This window comes from Hoplias malabaricus, chromosome 17, assembly GCF_029633855.1.
Source record: "Hoplias malabaricus isolate fHopMal1 chromosome 17, fHopMal1.hap1, whole genome shotgun sequence".
In the NCBI taxonomy this organism is placed as follows: Eukaryota; Metazoa; Chordata; class Actinopteri; order Characiformes; family Erythrinidae; genus Hoplias; species Hoplias malabaricus.
The window spans coordinates 20,076,978-20,101,656 of NC_089816.1; the positions used below are offsets into that span (position 1 = coordinate 20,076,978).

The 24,679-nt window shown below is 50.9% G+C and overlaps 1 long non-coding RNA gene across 1 annotated transcript; it reads right to left on the reverse strand.

Annotated features, from left to right (window-relative positions):
* Window positions 1-212: 212 nt before the first annotated feature.
* Window positions 213-19,582, reverse strand: LOC136674182 (uncharacterized). The gene is made up of 3 exons (XR_010796008.1): window positions 19,446-19,582; window positions 1,042-1,132; window positions 213-847 (listed from the first exon to the last, which is right to left on the reverse strand). It is a non-coding gene; the product is annotated as an uncharacterized lncRNA (long non-coding RNA).
* Between the last annotated feature and the right edge of the window lie 5,097 nt (window positions 19,583-24,679).

Consider the following 24,679-nt stretch of genomic DNA (forward strand, 5'->3'; position numbering starts at 1 on the left):
TCTCTCTCTCTCTCTCCTTCTCTCTCTCTCTCTCTCAGCAGCAGCAGAGTGGCTGGTGAAAAGGGTGTGTTGTGTGTGTGTGTGTTGTGCTCTGTTGTTTCCTGTGGTGATGGAATAAAAAGTTCAGAGTCTTTGTATCACAGCAGTTTTCAGCAGGAACCAGGTCACATGACTCAGATGAAACTAAAACTGCCTTTACTTCTCCTCTTCCTGTTTGTTTATTTTCATTTGACCGACGTCTACAAAGCTTTATTTTTAAGATCCTTTTTAAGGTCCACCCACAAATAAATATTTAAATGTGCATATATAAATATACATCTCACTGATTGGCTAGAGTCATGTCATGGAAAACCAAAGTCAGACGCAGACTGTAAACACTGCTCAAATGTGTAACACATACATTTCTGTCCACTGCCCATATATGGAAATATGAGCTGACTTTGGATTGTGTGTATTTGTGATGTCATTAACCCTACACCAGCTAAGCTCTGTGTGTTTAGTAGAAATGATAAAGATAGAACATGCTTTAGTCATCAGTGCACAGCAGTAAACAGATATTTAGACTCCACATGTAAACCATTTATGGGAGTAGGGCGCGCACACACGCACACACTCTCACACACAGTGGCAGTGGACATACACACACCAGGTGCAGCAGGTGGCCAGGAGCAGATGAGTGTTAGATGTCTTTTTCAAGGGCAACTCAGTTATGGATGTTGAGGGAGGAGAAAGTGCTGTTCCTTCACTCCCCCCCCTCCTCATGTTTCCTGCCCGTCCTGGGAATCAAACCTGCAGCTCTTTAGTCCCAAACCCTTATCTAAAGCCTTTAGACAGCAGCATGATACACCTGAGCAAATCAGATGAGAGCACATTTACATATATGCTTAAACTCATTAGTAACTCAAGCTGTTTAGTTTTGTACTTTCTTTCTGTGTTTACTTTCATGCAGTTAGCGATCTCCTGAATTTAGAGTCAGTTCCACCTTAAGTAATGTAACCAAAGACAAAATAAATAAATAAATAAAATAAAGTCTTTACCCACCTACGGAGCAGGAATAGAGCAAAATCCTCATCTCTTTACACACTTTAATGTCTCTCCACCATCCAAATGCCTCCAGGTGCATTGTCTCAGCCTGAGAGAGAAAGAAAGAAAGAGCGAGAGAGAGCGAGAGAGAGAATTTGGACGGAGACATTGTTTTGTATTCACTTAGCCAGGGCTATGTACAAAACACCGGACATTTTTCTAGTGCAAACAGATTGGAGAGCAGCAAATGGTGATGAAACATTCTCTAAATTTCATAAAAGTGTATTAGATCAAAATCCTGCAAATTGCCTTTAAATTCATGGACTTTGATCCTCCACACCACTGACTGCCTTAAAAAAGCCAGACTTAATTAAAGCCTGAGCTCAGAGCTGGAGGCCTGAAGCTCTCACGCCGCTGAAGAACAGTGTGTGCTTTGGGAGCTGTGTTGTTCCTGCGCTGTAGCGCACTGCCGCTGTCTGTTTTTTATTTTGTTTTTGATCCACTGTTTGTTCACCAGAGCTGGTGAGTTTCTGTCGTGGCAAGTCCACTGAGTAAACACAGAAACACAGTCACGTTTTCCTAATTAACAGAGCCACACTATTATCTGCTAATCCTGGACACCGCAGAACAAGCCTGTATCTCAGGTGGTGAGGAGGTTTGCGCCAGAGCCGCTGTTTATCTATGGCCTGGAAAGAATTCAACATCTTTTAAAGATGAGTGGGTTTGTTTTTAAATGTTTGTAAAATACACCCAATATTTTAGTCCTTATATTTTCACACAAACACAACAACAACAACAACAGGACTCCTGGATGGTGTTTATCAGGAGTGTCTAATGCAGAAGGGTGTGAGTGACAGGGTGAGTGTGTGTGTGTCTGGGTGAGTGTGTGACACTGTCCACAGGGGTGTGTGTGTGTGTGTGACTGGGTGAGTGTGTGACACTGTCCACAGGGGGGTGTGTGTGTGTGTGTATGTGTGACTGGGTGAGTGTGTGACACTGTCCACAGGGGTGTGTGTGTGTGTGTGTGTGTGACTGGGTGAGTGTGTGACACTGTCCACAGGGGTGTGTGTGTGTGTGTGTGTGTGTGACTGGGTGAGTGTGTGACACTGTCCACAGGGGTGTGTGTGTGTGTGTGTGTGTGTGTGTGTGTGTGACTGGGTGAGTGTGTGACACTGTCCACAGGGGTGTGTGTGTGTGTGTGTGTGTGTGACTGGGTGAGTGTGTGACACTGTCCACAGGGGTGTGTGTGTGTGTGTGTGTGTGTGTGTGACTGGGTGAGTGTGTGACACTGTCCACAGGGGTGTGTGTGTGTGTGTGTGTGTGTGTGTGACTGGGTGAGTGTGTGACACTGTCCACAGGGGTGTGTGTGTGTGTGACTGGGTGAGTGTGTGACACTGTCCACAGGGGTGTGTGTGTGTGACTGGGTGAGTGTGTGACACTGTCCACAGGGGTGTGTGTGTGTGACTGGGTGAGTGTGTGACACTGTCCACAGGGGTGTGTGTGTGTGACTGGGTGAGTGTGTGACACTGTCCACAGGGGTGTGTGTGTGTGACTGGGTGAGTGTGTGACACTGTCCACAGGGGTGTGTGTGTGTGTGTGTGTGTGTGTGTGTGTGTGTGTGTGTGACTGGGTGAGTGTGTGACACTGTCCACAGGGGTGTGTGTGTGACTGGGTGAGTGTGTGACACTGTCCACAGGGGTGTGTGTGTGTGTGTGTGTGTGACTGGGTGAGTGTGTGACACTGTCCACAGGGGTGGGTGTGTGTGTGTGTTTGTGTGTGTGTGACTGGGTGAGTGTGTGACACTGTCCACAGGGGTGGGTGTGTGTGTGTGTGTGTGTGTGTGTGTGTGTGTGTGTGTGACTGGGTGAGTGTGTGACACTGTCCACAGGGGTGTATGTGTGTGTGTGCGTATGTGTGACTGGGTGAGTGTGTGACACTGTCCACAGGGGTGTGTGTGTGTGACTGGGTGAGTGTGTGACACTGTCCACAGGGGTGTGTGTGTGTGACTGGGTGAGTGTGTGACACTGTCCACAGGGGTGTGTGTGTGTGACTGGGTGAGTGTGTGACACTGTCCACAGGGGTGTGTGTGTGCGTGCGTGTGAGTGTGACTGGGTGAGTGTGTGACACTGTCCACAGGGGTGTGTGTGTGCGTGTGTGTGTGACTGGGTGAGTGTGTGACACTGTCCACAGGGGTGTGTGTGTGCGTGTGTGTGTGACTGGGTGAGTGTGTGACACTGTCCACAGGGGTGTGTGTGTGTGTGTGTGTGTGTGACTGGGTGAGTGTGTGACACTGTCCACAGGGGTGTGTGTGTGTGTGTGTGACTGGGTGAGTGTGTGACACTGTCCACAGGGGTGTGTGTGTGTGTGTGTGTGACTGGGTGAGTGTGTGACACTGTCCACAGGGGTGTGTGTGTGTGTGTGTGTGTGTGTGACTGGGTGAGTGTGTGACACTGTCCACAGGGGTGTGTGTGTGTGTGTGTGTGTGTGACTGGGTGAGTGTGTGACACTGTCCACAGGGGTGTGTGTGTGTGTGTGTGTGTGTGACTGGGTGAGTGTGTGACACTGTCCACAGGGGTGTGTGTGTGTGTGTGTGTGTGACTGGGTGAGTGTGTGACACTGTCCACAGGGGTGGGTGTGTGTGTGTGTTTGTGTGTGTGTGACTGGGTGAGTGTGTGACACTGTCCACAGGGGTGGGTGTGTGTGTGTGTGTGTGTGTGTGTGACTGGGTGAGTGTGTGACACTGTCCACAGGGGTGGGTGTGTGTGTGTGTGTGTGTGTGTGTGACTGGGTGAGTGTGTGACACTGTCCACAGGGGTGGGTGTGTGTGTGTGTGTGTGTGTGTGTGTGTGTGTGTGACTGGGTGAGTGTGTGACACTGTCCACAGGGGTGTATGTGTGTGTGTGCGTATGTGTGACTGGGTGAGTGTGTGACACTGTCCACAGGGGTGTGTGTGTGTGACTGGGTGAGTGTGTGACACTGTCCACAGGGTGTGTGTGTGTGACTGGGTGAGTGTGTGACACTGTCCACAGGGGTGTGTGTGTGCGTGCGTGTGAGTGTGACTGGGTGAGTGTGTGACACTGTCCACAGGGGTGTGTGTGTGCGTGTGTGTGTGACTGGGTGAGTGTGTGACACTGTCCACAGGGGTGTGTGTGTGCGTGTGTGTGTGACTGGGTGAGTGTGTGACACTGTCCACAGGGGTGTGTGTGTGCGTGTGTGTGTGACTGGGTGAGTGTGTGACACTGTCCACAGGGGTGTGTGTGTGCGTGTGTGTGTGACTGGGTGAGTGTGTGACACTGTCCACAGGGGTGTGTGTGTGCGTGTGTGTGTGACTGGGTGAGTGTGTGACACTGTCCACAGGGGTGTGTGTGTGTGTGTGTGTGTGTGTGACTGGGTGAGTGTGTGACACTGTCCACAGGGGTGTGTGTGTGTGTGTGTGTGTGACTGGGTGAGTGTGTGACACTGTCCACAGGGGTGTGTGTGTGTGTGTGACTGGGTGAGTGTGTGACACTGTCCACAGGGGTGTGTGTGTGTGTGTGTGACTGGGTGAGTGTGTGACACTGTCCACAGGGGTGTGTGTGTGTGTGTGTGTGTGTGACTGGGTGAGTGTGTGACACTGTCCACAGGGGGTGTGTGTGTGTGTGTGTGTGTGTGACTGGGTGAGTGTGTGACACTGTCCACAGGGGGGTGTGTGTGTGTGTGTGTGTGACTGGGTGAGTGTGTGACACTGTCCACAGGGGTGTGTGTGTGTGTGTGTGTGTGTGACTGGGTGAGTGTGTGACACTGTCCACAGGGGTGTGTGTGTGTGTGTGTGTGTGTGACTGGGTGAGTGTGTGACACTGTCCACAGGGGTGTGTGTGTGTGTGTGTGTGTGTGTGCCTGGGTGAGTGTGTGACACTGTCCACAGGGGTGTGTGTGTGTGTGTGTGTGTGTGTGCCTGGGTGAGTGTGTGACACTGTCCACAGGGGTGTGTGTGTGTGTGTGTGTGCCTGGGTGAGTGTGTGACACTGTCCACAGGGGTGTGTGTGTGTGTGTGTGTGCCTGGGTGAGTGTGTGACACTGTCCACAGGGGTGTGTGTGTGTGACTGGGTGAGTGTGTGACACTGTCCACAGGGGTGTGTGTGTGTGTGACTGGGTGAGTGTGTGACACTGTCCACAGGGGTGTGTGTGTGTGTGTGTGTGTGTGACTGGGTGAGTGTGTGACACTGTCCACAGGGGGGTGTGTGTGTGTGTGTGTGTGACTGGGTGAGTGTGTGACACTGTCCACAGGGGGGTGTGTGTGTGTGTGTGTGTGTGTGACTGGGTGAGTGTGTGACACTGTCCACAGGGGTGTGTGTGTGTGTGTGTGTGTGTGACTGGGTGAGTGTGTGACACTGTCCACAGGGGTGTGTGTGTGTGTGTGTGCCTGGGTGAGTGTGTGACACTGTCCACAGGGGTGTGTGTGTGTGTGTGTGTGCCTGGGTGAGTGTGTGACACTGTCCACAGGGGTGTGTGTGTGTGACTGGGTGAGTGTGTGACACTGTCCACAGGGGTGTGTGTGTGTGTGACTGGGTGAGTGTGTGACACTGTCCACAGGGGTGTGTGTGTGTGTGTGTGTGTGTGACTGGGTGAGTGTGTGACACTGTCCACAGGGGGGTGTGTGTGTGTGTGTGTGTGACTGGGTGAGTGTGTGACACTGTCCACAGGGGGGTGTGTGTGTGTGTGTGTGTGTGTGACTGGGTGAGTGTGTGACACTGTCCACAGGGGTGTGTGTGTGTGTGTGTGTGTGTGACTGGGTGAGTGTGTGACACTGTCCACAGGGGTGTGTGTGTGTGTGTGTGTGTGTGACTGGGTGAGTGTGTGACACTGTCCACAGGGGTGTGTGTGTGTGTGTGTGTGTGTGCCTGGGTGAGTGTGTGACACTGTCCACAGGGGTGTGTGTGTGTGTGTGTGTGTGCCTGGGTGAGTGTGTGACACTGTCCACAGGGGTGTGTGTGTGTGTGTGTGTGTGCCTGGGTGAGTGTGTGACACTGTCCACTGGGGTGTGTGTGTGTGTGTGTGCCTGGGTGAGTGTGTGACACTGTCCACAGGGGTGTGTGTGTGTGTGTGTGTGCCTGGGTGAGTGTGTGACACTGTCCACAGGGGTGTGTGTGTGTGACTGGGTGAATGTGTGACACTGTCCACAGGGGTGTGTGTGTGTGACTGGGTGAATGTGTGACACTGTCCACAGGGGTGTGTGTGTGTGTGTGTGCCTGGGTGAGTGTGTGACACTGTCCACAGGGGTGTGTGTGTGTGACTGGGTGAGTGTGTGACACTGTCCACAGGGGTGTGTGTGTGTGACTGGGTGAGTGTGTGACACTGTCCACAGGGGTGTGTGTGTGTGTGTGTGTGTGTGTGACTGGGTGAGTGTGTGACACTGTCCACAGGGGTGTGTGTGTGACTGGGTGAGTGTGTGACACTGTCCACAGGGGTGTGTGTGTGTGTGTGTGTGTGTGTGTGTGACTGGGTGAGTGTGTGACACTGTCCACAGGGGTGGGTGGGTGTGTGTGTGTGTGTGTGTGACACTGTCCACAGGGGTGTGTGTGTGTGTGTGTGTGTGACTGGGTGAGTGTGTGACACTGTCCACAGGGGTGTATGTGTGTGTGTGCGTATGTGTGACTGGGTGAGTGTGTGACACTGTCCACAGGGGTGTGTGTGTGTGTGTGTGTGTGACTGGGTGAGTGTGTGACACTGTCCACAGGGGTGTGTGTGTGCGTGTGTGTGTGACTGGGTGAGTGTGTGACACTGTCCACAGGGGTGTGTGTGTGTGTGTGTGTGTGTGTGACTGGGTGAGTGTGTGACACTGTCCACAGGGGTGTGTGTGTGTGTGTGTGTGTGTGTGACTGGGTGAGTGTGTGACACTGTCCACAGGGGTGTGTGTGTGTGTGTGTGACTGCGTGAGTGTGTGACACTGTCCACAGGGGTGTGACTGGGTGAGTGTGTGTGACTGGGTGAGTGTGTGACACTGTCCACAGGGGTGTGTGTGTGTGTGTGTGACTGGGTGAGTGTGTGACACTGTCCACAGGGGTGTGTGTGTGTGTGTGTGACTGGGTGAGTGTGTGACACTGTCCACAGGGGTGTGTGTGTGTGTGTGACTGGGTGAGTGTGTGACACTGTCCACAGGGGTGTGTGTGTGCGTGTGTGTGTGACTGGGTGAGTGTGTGACACTGTCCACAGGGGTGTGTGTGTGCGTGTGTGTGTGACTGGGTGAGTGTGTGACACTGTCCACAGGGGTGTGTGTGTGCGTGTGAGTGTGACTGGGTGAGTGTGTGACACTGTCCACAGGGGTGTGTGTGTGCGTGTGTGTGTGACTGGGTGAGTGTGTGACACTGTCCACAGGGGTGTGTGTGTGTGTGTGTGTGTGTGTGTGTGACTGGGTGAGTGTGTGACACTGTCCACAGGGGTGTGTGTGTGTGTGTGTGTGTGACTGGGTGAGTGTGTGACACTGTCCACAGGGGTGTGTGTGTGTGTGTGTGTGTGTGTGACTGGGTGAGTGTGTGACACTGTCCACAGGGGTGGGTGTGTGTGTGTGTGTGTGTGTGTGTGTGTGTGTGACACTGTCCACAGGGGTGTGTGTGTGTGTGTGTGTGTGTGACTGGGTGAGTGTGTGACACTGTCCACAGGGGTGTATGTGTGTGTGTGCGTATGTGTGACTGGGTGAGTGTGTGACACTGTCCACAGGGGTGTGTGTGTGCATGTGTGTGTGACACTGTCCACAGGGGTGTGTGTGTGCATGTGTGTGTGACACTGTCCACAGGGGTGTGTTTGTGTGTGTGTGACTGGGTGAGTGTGTGACACTGTCCACAGGGGTGTGTGTGTGTGTGTGTGACTGGGTGAGTGTGTGACACTGTCCACAGGGGTGTGTGTGTGTGTGTGTGACTGGGTGAGTGTGTGACACTGTCCACAGGGGTGTGTGTGTGTGTGTGTGACTGGGTGAGTGTGTGACACTGTCCACAGGGGTGTGTGTGCGTGTGTGTGACTGGGTGAGTGTGTGACACTGTCCACAGGGGTGTGTGTGTGTGTGTGTGACTGGGTGAGTGTGTGACACTGTCCACAGGGGTGTGTGTGTGTGTGTGTGTGTGACTGGGTGAGTGTGTGACACTGTCCACAGGGGTGTGTGTGTGTGTGTGTGTGTGTGTGACTGGGTGAGTGTGTGACACTGTCCACAGGGGTGTGTGTGTGTGTGTGTGTGTGTGTGACTGGGTGAGTGTGTGACACTGTCCACAGGGGTGTGTGTGTGTGTGTGTGTGTGTGACTGGGTGAGTGTGTGACACTGTCCACAGGGGTGTGTGTGTGTGTGTGTGTGTGTGTGACTGGGTGAGTGTGTGACACTGTCCACAGGGGTGGGTGTGTGTGTGTGTGTGTGTGACTGGGTGAGTGTGTGACACTGTCCACAGGGGTGTATGTGTGTGCGTGTGTGTGACTGGGTGAGTGTGTGACACTGTCCACAGGGGTGTGTGTGTGCGTGTGTGTGACTGGGTGAGTGTGTGACACTGTCCACAGGGGTGTGTGTGTGCGTGTGTGTGTGACTGGGTGAGTGTGTGACACTGTCCACAGGGGTGTGTGTGTGTGTGTGTGTGTGACTGGGTGAGTGTGTGACACTGTCCACAGGGGTGTGTGTGTGTGTGTGTGTGTGACTGGGTGAGTGTGTGACACTGTCCACAGGGGTGTGTGTGTGTGTGTGTGTGTGACTGGGTGAGTGTCACTGTCCACAGGGGTGTGTGTGTGTGTGTGTGACTGGTGACTGTGTCAGATTACACTGTCCACAGGGGTGTGTGTGTGTGTGTGTGTGTGACTGGGTGAGTGTGTGACACTGTCCACAGGGGTGTGTGTGTGTGTGTGTGTGTGACTGGGTGAGTGTGTGACACTGTCCACAGGGGTGTGTGTGTGTGTGTGTGTGTGACTGGGTGAGTGTGTGACACTGTCCACAGGGGTGTGTGTGTGTGTGTGTGTGTGACTGGGTGAGTGTGTGACACTGTCCACAGGGGTGTGTGTGTGTGTGTGTGTGTGACTGGGTGAGTGTGTGACACTGTCCACAGGGGTGTGTGTGTGTGTGTGTGTGTGACTGGGTGAGTGTGTGACACTGTCCACAGGGTGTGTGTGTGTGTGTGTGTGTGACTGGGTGAGTGTGTGACACTGTCCACAGGGGTGTGTGTGTGTGTGTGTGTGTGACTGGGTGAGTGTGTGACACTGTCCACAGGGGTGTGTGTGTGTGTGTGTGTGTGACTGGGTGAGTGTGTGACACTGTCCACAGGGGTGTGTGTGTGTGTGTGTGTGTGTGTGACTGGGTGAGTGTGTGACACTGTCCACAGGGGTGTGTGTGTGTGTGTGTGTGTGACTGGGTGAGTGTGTGACACTGTCCACAGGGGTGTGTGTGTGTGTGTGTGTGTGTGTGACTGGGTGAGTGTGTGACACTGTCCACAGGGGTGTGTGTGTGTGTGTGTGTGTGTGTGACTGGGTGAGTGTGTGACACTGTCCACAGGGGTGTGTGTGTGTGTGTGTGTGTGTGTGACTGGGTGAGTGTGTGACACTGTCCACAGGGGTGTGTGTGTGTGTGTGTGTGTGTGTGACTGGGTGAGTGTGTGACACTGTCCACAGGGGTGTGTGTGTGTGTGTGTGTGTGACTGGGTGAGTGTGTGACACTGTCCACAGGGGTGTGTGTGTGTGTGTGTGTGTGACTGGGTGAGTGTGTGACACTGTCCACAGGGGTGTGTGTGTGTGTGTGTGTGTGACTGGGTGAGTGTGTGACACTGTCCACAGGGTGTGTGTGTGTGTGTGTGTGTGTGACTGGGTGAGTGTGTGACACTGTCCACAGGGGTGTGTGTGTGTGTGTGTGTGTGTGTGACTGGGTGAGTGTGTGACACTGTCCACAGGGGTGTGTGTGTGTGTGTGTGTGTGTGTGACTGGGTGAGTGTGTGACACTGTCCACAGGGGTGTGTGTGTGTGTGTGTGTGTGTGTGACTGGGTGAGTGTGTGACACTGTCCACAGGGGTGTGTGTGTGTGTGTGTGTGTGTGTGACTGGGTGAGTGTGTGACACTGTCCACAGGGGTGTGTGTGTGTGTGTGTGTGTGTGTGACTGGGTGAGTGTGTGACACTGTCCACAGGGGTGTGTGTGTGTGTGTGTGTGTGTGTGACTGGGTGAGTGTGTGACACTGTCCACAGGGGTGTGTGTGTGTGTGTGTGTGTGTGTGACTGGGTGAGTGTGTGACACTGTCCACAGGGGTGTGTGTGTGTGTGTGTGTGTGTGTGACTGGGTGAGTGTGTGACACTGTCCACAGGGGTGTGTGTGTGTGTGTGTGTGTGTGTGACTGGGTGAGTGTGTGACACTGTCCACAGGGGTGTGTGTGTGTGTGTGTGTGTGTGTGACTGGGTGAGTGTGTGACACTGTCCACAGGGGTGTGTGTGTGTGTGTGTGTGTGTGTGACTGGGTGAGTGTGTGACACTGTCCACAGGGGTGTGTGTGTGTGTGTGTGTGTGTGTGACTGGGTGAGTGTGTGACACTGTCCACAGGGGTGTGTGTGTGTGTGTGTGTGTGTGTGACTGGGTGAGTGTGTGACACTGTCCACAGGGGTGTGTGTGTGTGTGTGTGTGTGTGTGACTGGGTGAGTGTGTGACACTGTCCACAGGGGTGTGTGTGTGTGTGTGTGTGTGTGTGACTGGGTGAGTGTGTGACACTGTCCACAGGGGTGTGTGTGTGTGTGTGTGTGTGTGTGACTGGGTGAGTGTGTGACACTGTCCACAGGGGTGTGTGTGTGTGTGTGTGTGTGACTGGGTGAGTGTGTGACACTGTCCACAGGGGTGTGTGTGTGTGTGTGTGTGTGACTGGGTGAGTGTGTGACACTGTCCACAGGGGTGTGTGTGTGTGTGTGTGACTGGGTGAGTGTGTGACACTGTCCACAGGGGTGTGTGTGTGTGTGTGTGACTGGGTGAGTGTGTGACACTGTCCACAGGGGTGTGTGTGTGTGTGTGTGTGTGACTGGGTGAGTGTGTGACACTGTCCACAGGGGTGTGTGTGTGTGTGTGTGTGTGACTGGGTGAGTGTGTGACACTGTCCACAGGGGTGTGTGTGTGTGTGTGTGTGTGACTGGGTGAGTGTGTGACACTGTCCACAGGGGTGTGTGTGTGTGTGTGTGTGTGACTGGGTGAGTGTGTGACACTGTCCACAGGGGTGTGTGTGTGTGTGTGTGTGTGACTGGGTGAGTGTGTGACACTGTCCACAGGGGTGTGTGTGTGTGTGTGTGTGTGACTGGGTGAGTGTGTGACACTGTCCACAGGGGTGTGTGTGTGTGTGTGTGTGTGACTGGGTGAGTGTGTGACACTGTCCACAGGGGTGTGTGTGTGTGTGTGTGTGTGTGACTGGGTGAGTGTGTGACACTGTCCACAGGGGTGTGTGTGTGTGTGTGTGTGTGTCTGGGTGAGTGTGTGACACTGTCCACAGGGTGTGTGTGTGTGTGTGTGTGTGTGTGTGTGTGTGACTGGGTGAGTGTGTGACACTGTCCACAGGGGTGTGTGTGTGTGTGTGTGTGTGTGTGACTGGGTGAGTGTGTGACACTGTCCACAGGGGTGTGTGTGTGTGTGTGTGTGACTGGGTGAGTGTGTGACACTGTCCACAGGGGTGTGTGTGTGTGTGTGTGACTGGGTGAGTGTGTGACACTGTCCACAGGGGTGTGTGTGTGTGTGTGTGTGACTGGGTGAGTGTGTGACACTGTCCACAGGGGTGTGTGTGTGTGTGTGTGACTGGGTGAGTGTGTGACACTGTCCACAGGGGTGTGTGTGTGTGTGTGTGACTGGGTGAGTGTGTGACACTGTCCACAGGGGTGTGTGTGTGTGTGTGTGTGACTGGGTGAGTGTGTGACACTGTCCACAGGGGTGTGTGTGTGTGTGTGTGTGACTGGGTGAGTGTGTGACACTGTCCACAGGGGTGTGTGTGTGTGTGTGTGTGACTGGGTGAGTGTGTGACACTGTCCACAGGGGTGTGTGTGTGTGTGTGTGTGACTGGGTGAGTGTGTGACACTGTCCACAGGGGTGTGTGTGTGTGTGTGTGTGACTGGGTGAGTGTGTGACACTGTCCACAGGGGTGTGTGTGTGTGTGTGTGTGACTGGGTGAGTGTGTGACACTGTCCACAGGGGTGTGTGTGTGTGTGTGTGTGACTGGGTGAGTGTGTGACACTGTCCACAGGGGTGTGTGTGTGTGTGTGTGTGTGTGTGACTGGGTGAGTGTGTGACACTGTCCACAGGGGTGTGTGTGTGTGTGTGTGTGACTGGGTGAGTGTGTGACACTGTCCACAGGGGTGTGTGTGTGTGTGTGTGTGACTGGGTGAGTGTGTGACACTGTCCACAGGGGTGTGTGTGTGTGTGTGTGTGACTGGGTGAGTGTGTGACACTGTCCACAGGGGTGTGTGTGTGTGTGTGTGTGTGTGACTGGGTGAGTGTGTGACACTGTCCACAGGGGTGTGTGTGTGTGTGTGTGTGTGTGACTGGGTGAGTGTGTGACACTGTCCACAGGGTGTGTGTGTGTGTGTGTGTGTGTGTGTGACTGGGTGAGTGTGTGACACTGTCCACAGGGGTGTGTGTGTGTGTGTGTGTGTGTGTGACTGGGTGAGTGTGTGACACTGTCCACAGGGGTGTGTGTGTGTGTGTGTGTGTGACTGGGTGAGTGTGTGACACTGTCCACAGGGGTGTGTGTGTGTGTGACTGGGTGAGTGTGTGACACTGTCCACAGGGGTGTGTGTGTGTGTGTGTGTGTGACTGGGTGAGTGTGTGACACTGTCCACAGGGGGGTGTGTGTGTGTGTGTGTGACTGGGTGAGTGTGTGACACTGTCCACAGGGGTGTGTGTGTGTGTGTGTGTGTGCCTGGGTGAGTGTGTGACACTGTCCACAGGGGTGTGTGTGTGTGTGTGTGTGCCTGGGTGAGTGTGTGACACTGTCCACAGGGGTGTGTGTGTGTGTGTGTGCCTGGGTGAGTGTGTGACACTGTCCACAGGGGTGTGTGTGTGTGTGTGTGTGTGCCTGGGTGAGTGTGTGACACTGTCCACAGGGGGTGTGTGTGTGTGTGTGTGTGTGTGTGTGCGCCTGGGTGAGTGTGTGACACTGTTCCCAGGGGGGTGTGTGTGTGTGTGCCTGGGTGAGTGTGTGACACTGTCCACAGGGGTGTGTGTGTGTGTGTGCCTGGGTGAGTGTGTGACACTGTCCACAGGGGTGTGTGTGTGTGTGTGCCTGGGTGAGTGTGTGACACTGTCCACAGGGGTGTGTGTGTGTGTGTGTGTGCCTGGGTGAGTGTGTGACACTGTCCACAGGGGTGTGTGTGTGTGTGTGTGTGCCTGGGTGAGTGTGTGACACTGTCCACAGGGGTGTGTGTGTGTGTGTGTGTGCCTGGGTGAGTGTGTGACACTGTCCACAGGGGTGTGTGTGTGTGTGTGTGTGTGTGCCTGGGTGAGTGTGTGACACTGTCCACAGGGGTGTGTGTGTGTGTGTGTGTGCCTGGGTGAGTGTGTGACACTGTCCACAGGGGTGTGTGTGTGTGTGTGTGTGTGTGCCTGGGTGAGTGTGTGACACTGTCCACAGGGGTGTGTGTGTGTGTGTGTGTGCCTGGGTGAGTGTGTGACACTGTCCACAGGGGTGTGTGTGTGTGTGTGTGTGCCTGGGTGAGTGTGTGACACTGTCCACAGGGGTGTGTGTGTGTGTGTGTGTGTGTGCCTGGGTGAGTGTGTGACACTGTCCACAGGGGTGTGTGTGTGTGTGTGCCTGGGTGAGTGTGTGACACTGTCCACAGGGGTGTGTGTGTGTGTGTGCCTGGGTGAGTGTGTGACACTGTCCACAGGGGTGTGTGTGTGTGTGTGTGTGTGCCTGGGTGAGTGTGTGACACTGTCCACAGGGGTGTGTGTGTGTGTGTGTGTGTGCCTGGGTGAGTGTGTGACACTGTCCACAGGGGTGTGTGTGTGTGTGTGTGTGTGCCTGGGTGAGTGTGTGACACTGTCCACAGTGGTGTGTGTGTGTGTGTGTGTGCCTGGGTGAGTGTGACACTGTCCACAGGGGTGTGTGTGTGTGTGTGACTGGGTGAGTGTGTGACACTGTCCACGGGTGTGTGTGTGTGTGTCTGGGTGAGTGTGTGACACTGTCCACAGGGGTGTGTGTGTGTGTGTGTGTGTGTGTGTGTGTGTGTCTGGGTGAGTGTGTGACACTGTCCACAGCGGTGTGTGTGTGTGTGTGTGTGTGTGTCTGGGTGAGTGTGTGACACTGTCCACAGCGGTGTGTGTGTGTGTGTGTCTGGGTGAGTGTGTGACACTGTCCACAGCGGTGTGTGTGTGTGTGTGTGTGTGTCTGGGTGAGTGTGTGACACTGTCCACAGGGGTGTGTTTGTGTGTGTGACTGGGTGAGTGTGTGACACTGTCCACAGGGGTGTGTGTGTGTGTGTGTGTGTGTGTGTGTGTGTCTGGGTGAGTGTGTGACACTGTCCACAGGGGTGTGTGTGTGTGTGTGTGTCTGGGTGAGTGTGTGACACTGTCCACAGGGGTGTGTGTGTGTGTGTGTGTGTGTGTGACTGGGTGAGTGTGTGACACTGTCCACAGGGTGTGTGTGTGTGTGTGTGTGTGTGTGACTGGGTGAGTGTGTGACACTGTCCACAGGGGTGTGTGTGTGTGTGTGTGTGTGTGTGACTGGGTGAGTGTGTGACACTGTCCACAGGGGTGTGTGTGTGTGTGTGTGTGTGTGTGACTGGGTGAGTGTGTGACACTGTCCACAGGGGTGTGTGTGTGTGTATGTGTGACTGGGTGAGTGTGTGACACTGTCCACAGGGGTGTGTGTGTGTGTGTGTGTCTGGGTGAGTGTGTGACACTGTCCACAGGTGTGTGTGTGTGTGTGTGTGTGTCTGGGTGAGTGTGTGACACTGTCCACAGGGGTGTGTGTGTGTGTGTGTGTGTCTGGGTGAGTGTGTGACACTGTCCACAGGGGTGTGTGTGTGTGTGTGACTGGGTGAGTGTGTGACACTGTCCACAGGGGGTGTTTGTGTGTGTGTGTGTGTGTGTGACTGGGTGAGTGTGTGACATTGTCCACAGGGGTGTGTGTGTGTGTGTGACTGGGTGAGTGTGACACTGTCCACAGGGGTGTGTGTGTGTGTGAGACTGGGTGAGTGTGAGACACTGTCCACAGGGGTGTGTGTGTGTGTGTGTGTGTGTGTGTGTGTGAGACACTGTCCACAGGGGTGTGTGTGTGTGTGTGTGTGTGAGACACTGTCCACAGGGGTGTGTGTGTGTGTGTGTGTGTGTGAGACACTGTCCACAGGGGTGTGTGTGTGTGTGTGTGTGTGAGACACTGTCCACAGGGGTGTGTGTGTGTGTGTGTGTGTGTGTGTGTGTGAGACACTGTCCACAGGGGTGTGTGTGTGTGTGTGTGTGTGTGTGTGTGTGAGACACTGTCCACAGGGGTGTGTGTGTGTGTGTGTGTGTGTGTGTGTGTGAGACACTGTCCACAGGGGTGTGTGTGTGTGAGACACTGTCCACAGGGGTGTGTGTGTGTGTGTGTGTGTGTGTGTGTGAGACACTGTCCACAGGGGTGTGTGTGTGTGTGTGTGTGTGTGAGACACTGTCCACAGGGGTGTGTGTGTGTGTGTGTGAGACACTGTCCACAGGGGTGTGTGTGTGTGTGTGTGTGTGTGTGTGTGTGAGAGACTGGGTGAGTGTGTGACACTGTCCACAGGGGTGTGTGTGTGTGTGTGTGTGTGTGTGTGTGTGAGACTGGGTGAGTGTGTGACACTGTCCACAGGGGTGTGTGTGTGTGTGTGTGTGTGTGTGTGTGTGTGTGAGACTGGGTGAGTGTGTGACACTGTCCACAGGGGTGTGTGTGTGTGTGTGTGTGTGTGTGTGTGTGTGTGAGACTGGGTGAGTGTGTGACACTGTCCACAGGGGTGTGTGTGTGTGTGTGTGTGTGTGTGTGTGTGTGTGAGAGACTGGGTGAGTGTGTGACACTGTCCACAGGGGTGTGTGTGTGTGTGTGTGTGTGTGTGTGTGTGTGTGAGAGACTGGGTGAGTGTGTGACACTGTCCACAGGGGTGTGTGTGTGTGTGTGTGTGTGTGTGTGTGTGAGAGACTGGGTGAGTGTGTGACACTGTCCACAGGGGTGTGTGTGTGTGTGTGTGTGTGTGTGTGTGAGAGACTGGGTGAGTGTGTGACACTGTCCACAGGGGTGTGTGTGTGTGTGTGTGTGTGTGTGTGAGAGAGACTGGGTGAGTGTGTGACACTGTCCACAGGGGTGTGTGTGTGTGTGTGTGTGTGTGTGAGAGAGACTGGGTGAGTGTGTGACACTGTCCACAGGGGTGTGTGTGTGTGTGTGTGTGTGTGTGTGTGTGTGTGTGTGTGTGTGTGTGTGAGAGACTGGGTGAGTGTGTGACACTGTCCACAGGGGTGTGTGTGTGTGTGTGTGTGTGTGTGTGTGTGTGTGAGAGACTGGGTGAGTGTGTGACACTGTCCACAGGGGTGTGTGTGTGTGTGTGTGTGTGTGTGAGAGAGAGACTGGGTGAGTGTGTGACACTGTCCACAGGGGTGTGTGTGTGTGTGTGTGTGTGACTGGGTGAGTGTGTGACACTGTCCACAGGGGTGTGTGTGTGTGTGTGTGAGTGAATGTATGAGTGTGTGACACTGTCCACAAGTGTGAGAGTGACAGGGTGAGTGAATGAGTGAGTGATGCTCTGTCCAGGGTGCCTTCCTCAGAAGCTCCAGACCTACTGCAACCCAAATCAATATGAATGAAGCCCAAGCCTAGACTTAAACCAAATAAGCATTGCAGTTTAGTCCATGTCTAGACCAGGTACAGGATTTCTTGGGACTTCCTCAGTGTAATAAATATCTGTATAAACCGATGACCTAAAAGTAGCTTTAAAAGGTTTTGAACCCAAATCTTCAGGTTTATTTTAGATCAGACTGCGCAGACGGTGAGCTTCTGACTGCAGTGCTTCTGACAGATCTTCCTGATTTATTCACTCCCTTCTCAAACCCGTTCTCCGCCTCTGTGCTGTCTGTCAGAATGATTTGGGGCTCACATGTTCCTCTCGCAGGTCACCGTTCCTCTCGCTCCATTTGGATGCGTATGATTATTGTACAACTGGAAAGCGTCCAGTTCTGTGGCTGTGGGTTTTTTTTTTTTTTTTTACCTGCAGGCCATTCTGGTTCAACCCGCTCTCGAGGTTCAGCGCTTTAACCAGGTCTGATCCCTGCAGCCTCGGGCCAATTACAAACTCACTGGACCGTTCGGTCCAAGCGTCCAAGACCAAAGAGACCTCTTCATCACAGATCTACAGGGGCTCAGTCGGAAAACTAGTTGAAAGCCAAAGTTTGGGTGCGCTTTTTTTGTTAAAGCACATGCAGAAGGAGAAAACCTTCATTAAGTAAAAGATAAAATCTAAATATTTAATTCCATTTCTACTGGTCCACTGCGAAACTGTGGACACAGCACCAATGGGCAGTGTTTCAAACTGTTCTTCATGTCAAGAAGTGAACAAACAAGAACAGAGACACAAGGTTTTGTCCTAGGTGTGTTATAGGTTCCAAAACAACTCATCTAAGACGATAAATCAGCGAGAGTTACATCAGTGACTTCATGTAGAAATAGTTGAAGGGTTTCTCAGCTCCCGACATCCCCTCAGCTCTTTCATTAATACATCATTTCCCAATGGAACACATTAAAGACACCTAGGAAAGGGCCTCAGGGCCAGAGCTAAGGCTCTGGGGGTCACCAGAGTTCAGAGCAAAAATCAAAATACAGATTTTCAGCGAAGAGACTTTAACATTTAATAAAGTTTAGACAACATCAGGGATTCCCCAAAGAGGAAATGGTGAGGGTGAGCTGACGAGCGCATGTTTAAAAACAGTACTGAAATGGACTCTAATGCTTTAATTGAGGATGTGGTCTAAGATTCCATTGTTAGCAACAATGCCAACTTTGGTCATGTCTAACCATGTTTTTAATAATGTGACATTCAAAGCACCTTTTTTAGATTCTCATTCTGACTTGAGGGTCTAAATTTAGACACAGCAGATCGATATAACTCCATCCTGGTGTTACTGACCATGTGAGAGTGTGTCTGTGAAAACATCACAGCTATTGGCTTCAGTTTTCTTTATATGGTGAGGGAATGTGACAGACGCAACATGGGGCTGTGTGAGTAGAGGGTGGGACTGGAGGCTCCTGAGCTCCCTCTCTGCCAGCACTGCACTTTATTATTAAAGAAAACATTATTAAAAGGAGCATGTTCACATTGTGTTCATGTGGAGCGCACCAACCCAAACACGGGATAAAACGAGCCGTTGTGATTCTGCTTCGCTTCTGACGTCAAATGCAGAGACTTTAGAATGTCCCCTTGTGTGAGTCTGACCAATCACAGCGCTGGACCCGTGGTTATGGGAGAGCGCAAAGACAAGGAAAACAAGAACGGAGAAGAAGGAGAACTGAGCGAAAATGGCTAAAAACCAGAGCTCCTGCTCCTCGCTCCTCACTGCTGTGCGCTCAGGGTCGGGGTGAACAGCGAGCGGCTCATTATCACTTAAAGGAACAGGTGCTGAAAGCCGGCATTCTGAACAGGGCTGTTTACACAGGGGGAGAACACTGCTGTGGGGTTTGGACCAATGCAGGTCTCAGACGTTTTATTAAGAAACAGAACTGTGTTCCACTGTGGAGACGAGTGGAGTATATCCTCTCTAACAACTGCAGAGCAGTTCCTCTGCAGCCTGTTTCCTGTGATAGTCCTCAGACACACGGTTAATGATGCGGCTGTTGGCCGATAACATTTGGAATTCAGGCAGGCCTTAAATGAGACTGGGATATTTCCCACTCCGAGAATGCACTTGACTCATGCTCGCTCAGAATTCTCAGTAACAACAACAGTCCAGCCGGCTGGTTTAGTCATCACTCTGCCCTCCCAGTTTACATGCTTTATGACCTGAGCTCAAAGCAGAAGCATTGCATAAGAGACACAAACAGCCGGCTGCTTTAAGGAGAGCTTCATAAGCCGAGTAATCACTGCACTGTTGCGCTCATGACGTCCTCTCTTTTCTTATTTCAGCTACAGCCTCAAGCTGGCTTTTGATTTGCAGTCTCGATAGCGCACACTACATTTACTGCAATTATCTACACTAACTTCCTATTTTTTAGGCTCCACTGACCGTACAGGAGCACTACGTAGTTCTACAATTACAGACTGTAATCCATCTGTTGATGTGTAGTAGATGAACCCATTTCCCCCTGTTCTTCAGCTCAGGACCCCCACAGAGCAGGTCATTTTCAGATCATTCTCAGCGCTGCAGTGACACTGACGTGGTGTTGGTGTGTTGTGATGGTGTGAGTGGATCAGACACAGTGCTGCTGGAGTTTTAAACCCTGTGTCCACTCGCTGTCCACTGCATAAAAAATTCCTACCTCATTGGTCCACCTTGTAGATGTAAAGTCAGAGACAATAGCTCACTATCCTCTATTTCTAGTCCAGGGCAGTGAGGTTAGTCCATCAATTAGAAACTGATTCAAAACCAGGTCAGAAGCACAGGGTTAACGCCATCCCAACAGAGGAGGTGTTTATGTGAGGGGTTCATGATCCTAGAAAATAAGCTGCAGGTGAGAGTGATTAAAAGTGGGAGGAGCCAGGAGAGCTGGCAGGTAATTAGGGAGAGAGAAAAACTAGAGACTGCAGGAACTAAAATGTTTAACAGAGCTTTAACCCAGGGCTGTGTGGCAGTGACACCGTCCCACACGAACTTAATATTCTCTAAATTCTTTAGTAAGAATGCTCCAAAGGCCACTGTGATGTATCAGGTGAACCTATGAGTTTTAAAGCATTTTTTGTGGTGTGTGTAACTGTAATTTAAAATTCAAACATAAAATGTTAAAAAGAGCAAGAGAACGAATTGAAATTGTTAACAAAACCACTTCAAAATGTATTTGTACACCTAATATTTTGTCATATTCTCTCTTCTGTCTTTAGAATAAAGTTCACTGTGTTTTTAAAGTGTCATGAGGAAATGTTGTGATTGTTTTGCATCTGGTTTGAAAGCAGGTTACGACGGTCTATATCTGCATTTCATGCTGTGGATTATGCAGAAAAGAATCTGAAACATTGGCAATGTTTATATAAGTGCGAGACAAACTCGGTTTTAAATGGAACTGGTTACGACGCACTTCTGTGAACGACGTGCAGTTTGCATAAAAACTATGTTTCTATTGAACTGTTCGGGGCTTCCTTAAACTGCAGTTGAACTGTAACTGACAGTCAGTTGATTTTAGGTCTGTAATTCCTGTTGGGCAGGTTTAACAGATCTGCTGCAAGAAGATGAGGAAGAAATATAGCCTCAGACACTGCCTTCAGTGTTCAGCAGCTAGACATTCTCAGGCCTAGCTTCAGATCCACACACTGCTCCATTAATTGTAGAAATAAGAAATAAGAAATATGGGGAGAACACACCACACTCCTCACAGACAGTCACCCGGAGGAAACCCACGCAGACACAAGGAGAACACACCACACTCCTCACAGACAGTCACCCGGAGGAAACCCACGCAGACACGGGGAGAACACACCACACTCCTCACAGACAGTCACCCGGAGGAAACCCACACAGACACAGGGAGAACAGACCACAGTCCTCACAGACAGTCACCCGTAGCGGGACGCGAACCTCCAGGACCCTGGAGCTGTGACAGAGACACTACCTGCTGCTCCACTGTGCTGCCTAATTTACAATTATGTTTCATAAAAACGCTTATTTGTACATTTCATTAATACTGTTCCGATTAAACCTTGAATATCTTCTAATAGCATTCTGTTTTTCCTTGCCGTCCATTCACTATCCCATCATTTTTGATCCTGGATTTATGAAATAAAGATGTGTTTTCTTGGATATCTGCTCCCTGTTGCTGTAACTGACTGATAGAATCCAGGTTCTGGAGCTCGGTCTGTCATTAGGCTCTAGATTATTACTGAATACTGTCGATAAATATCCACCTAGTCACCGCTTGCCCTGAGCTGCAGCAGCAGAGTGGAGCCTCCTCATGTGATGTGCAACATAACCACATCATCTCCAGCACCAAGCCTTATCTAAATCTACTGTAATCTCTCGAAGTCTGAGTCTTAGAATCTCACCCCTGAAGCGAGGATAACACGCTCTGCGCACTCTCTCCCTCCTTAAGTCATGTAATAGATTCTTATGAGTGATTAAACCCTTTCAGAACTCTCTCTCAACATCGGTCTATTGATGATTTTCCACTGCATGGTCCGTACTCTTCTCTGCCTTTTTACTTTTTCTACACCAGGTAAATCAGGTCCTGGTTCTGGAAGCGGGTTCTTGTTTAGTGGCCGTTCTCTCGTGGTTCAGAGTGAGCCGAGTAGGGACTAAACCGTGTAAACCTTGCAGAGCGCTGATTGTCCAGAGAGAGTCATCACTCTACGCCACGCAACGCAGACGATCAGCACCAACTCTCCATCTGTAAAATCTCCAGCTGCAGCAGAGATCACGTTTGTTTTTATCCAACTCACGACGGCAGCTCGTAAAAAATCTGACCCTGTTTCTCACAGTGGAAGGACAGACACAGCCAGCTGTGGATGTGTTCAGATATGAGGTGAGGGTGCAGCCACATGTTCTCCTCTCTTGAAAAGATCAAAGGCCTAAGTGCTGTTTATCTGATGGGAACAGGTCTGGGGCGATGCCAGGTCTTGCGGGGTTGTTAGGAGTCCAACTTCCTCTGCAGGTTTTTGATTCACTTGGTTCTCTTCCTTTGACTTTAACCTTGTTAATTTAACATACCTCCCTCAGAAAACCAACAATCAGCTGCTTCTACCAGCTCATGGTGGTTCTGCGCGGTTTAAATAACGAAGGTCTCTGAGTTTTGCACAGGAGCGAGTGTATAAGGAAACTTAAGAAGTGAAGAGTTGCGAGGTTTTGAGATGAGAGTGAAGATGTATAATACTCTTTCAGTCTTTTCTTTCGCTCCTCTGCTAGGCCGCCCCCACTGGACTCACCTTTATGCTAATGACAGGGATAGCGCGGAGGAGAGGTGGGCGAGAGAAAGAGAGAGTGAGAGAGAGTGAGAGAGAGAGAGAGAGAGACTCTATCAGGCTGCCTGCCAGGGCCAGTGATTAATTCCAGCAGATGCTTGGTATTTGCTTCTGAGTGTGGGGGTGTGAAGATTTCTCTCTATTTCTCTTTCACTCACTCTCTCTCTCTCTCTCTCTCTCTCTCTCTCTTTCTCTTTCTCTCTCTCCTCTACTCGGGCATGCTGGCAGGACTTAATTAAATATTAACCAGTGGGTGATAGAGCGAGAGAGTGAGGACAGACATAGGCGTGGGTTCTGCGTAGGTGCGGGGAGAGCCGGCCTTTTAAAACACAAAGCGGGAGAAACCCTCTCCACACACACACACTAATAAGGATTTCTCCGCCGTGTGGGCTGCGGAAAATCTGCAACAAAACTGCCCACACAGTCCTGGGTGTCTGGACCCCACCTCTCTTGTCCCTGTGCTCTCCTGGGGAATACCTCTCTCTCTCTCTCTCTCTCTCTCTCTCTCTCTCTCTCTCTCTCTCTCTCTCTCTCTCTCTCTCTCCACAGTTCTCCCCTCCAACCTCTACCTGCAGCACCTCCACACTGTCAAAACAAAACCCAGTATCTCCTTGTTTGTTTGTTTGCTTGTTTTAGAACACCAACTTTGGTTTATGATATGAGCAATAGAAATGATCCAGAACTAACACGGACACTTAATGTTCTTATTTTCCTTCTCCTGTAAAACGTCCTTTTTTGGAGAGGTTTTGTTCCGACAGTAACACTGTGGTCAATTATCTCCAGAGAATAATTTGCATTGCGCTTCCCTGTACTTAAAATAACACTTCTGCATGTGGGAAAAAGAATCAGTTCTTAGCTTCATCATGATTCACAGGTTTTTGTGTGGGCTGCTGTGAAATAGTAGAATTCAGTGTTCAGTTACGCCTTTGATATTTTAGGAATTACTGAAAAATTAACTGTAAATAAAGTATAACATGATATAAAACTGAGGAGAGTTCCTCGTTCCTTTCAGTCGTAAATGTTTCAGTGAATACTTTTCTGTTCTCTTTCTTTTAAAAACTAACTTTGTCTATGAAATAATTCTCCAGTGACCCCTGATGCAGTCGAAAGACCAAGACATTTCTGGAATCTGAATTTGGCTTCTTTAGTTTACAGTTCACGCTCTGAGGCTAACGTTGCTAACAAACACTAGAACTGAATAGTCACCCAAATAGCCTTTGTAAAAAAAACTAACATTTACATACATTTCTTTCAAAATACATCAACAAATTTTAATTAGAAACTTGATTTAAATTAAGAAATTGCATAGATTAACCTAATTTAAGGTTTTTGGCTGAAAATAGCATTACGTTATTGCTTCCTTTATTATCCCACCATCTATAGGAGTCTCAAATGTATGTTTTACAGTTTACACAGCGTTACACTGCATTATTAAACACATCCACTCATCTGTTCTGCCTTCATTAAGACCTGAGCACACTGAGAGGAGCCTGGGGACATGTTTTTAATGAAGGCTATTTGGGTGACTATTGACTTCCACTGTTTGTTAGCATCATTAGCCTCACAGTTCTAGCTGTAAAATGTGGAAGCACAATTCTGATTCCAAATATGTTTTTATCAAACAGCTGCATCTGAGATGAGAGGAGAATACCAAAGAATGTTTTCTTCAATCAATTGTTCCTTTAAAGCCCTCTCGTGTCAGTGAAGTATTTACTGTATGAATGGTTTCTCGAGGTGAAGAGAGGATGTTGTGAACAAAAACCCTTAATTTAGCTGAGAGTGCAGCTATTAGTGTCTAATAAAGATGCCGTGTATTTCATAACATTTTAACCAATAAAAACTGCACCCGCCTGGTTATGAATGACAGAGTCCGGGACACTCCAGCAACGTGAGGGAATTATTGATATATTTAGAAGCAAGATTTAAAACTGGCTGCTAAACTGTGGTCTTAAATATCCACAAATGATCAGCCATAACATTAAAGCTACTTCTTGCTACTACTCTGAACACACAGGTGCCCAGCCCTGCCCTACGTATTGATGCTTTAAAGTGAAATGTAACCATTAGCCACTTACGTCCTGGCGTCCCTCTCTCCTCCAGACACAGGAGCTAGGCTAAAATGAATGTTGGCCATGTGCCAACTCAGGAATTTATGAAATTCTAGGTTAAACTTAAAAGTGCTGAGTGTAATTCCATCTTTTTACCTCTCTGCTCCCTCCAGCTCAAAGCCTGGGTTCTTTTCTCCAGTTTTGAAAGAGAGAGAGAGAGAGAGAGAGAGAGAGAGAGAGAGAGGAGAGAGGAGAGAGAGAGAGAGAGAGACAGTTGAGTTGAGCTGAATTGAGTCAGCAGAGCCTCGGTATCGATCTGAGGCGAGGAAAGGTCCCTGCTCAGAGCTCCGAGGCCAGGCCTCATCAGGAACTCCAGCAGCAGATTTCTGCAGCGTGTTGTTAAAGGCTGTATTTGCACCTATTTGCAGTGTGTGTGTGTGAAAGAGAGTGACAGGGCGGATGCCGTGTATTGAGCTGGACGCTTGCCCTGTCAGCATAGGAGCTCACAAAACCATCCATCACACACACACACACACACACACACATATATACACAGAGAG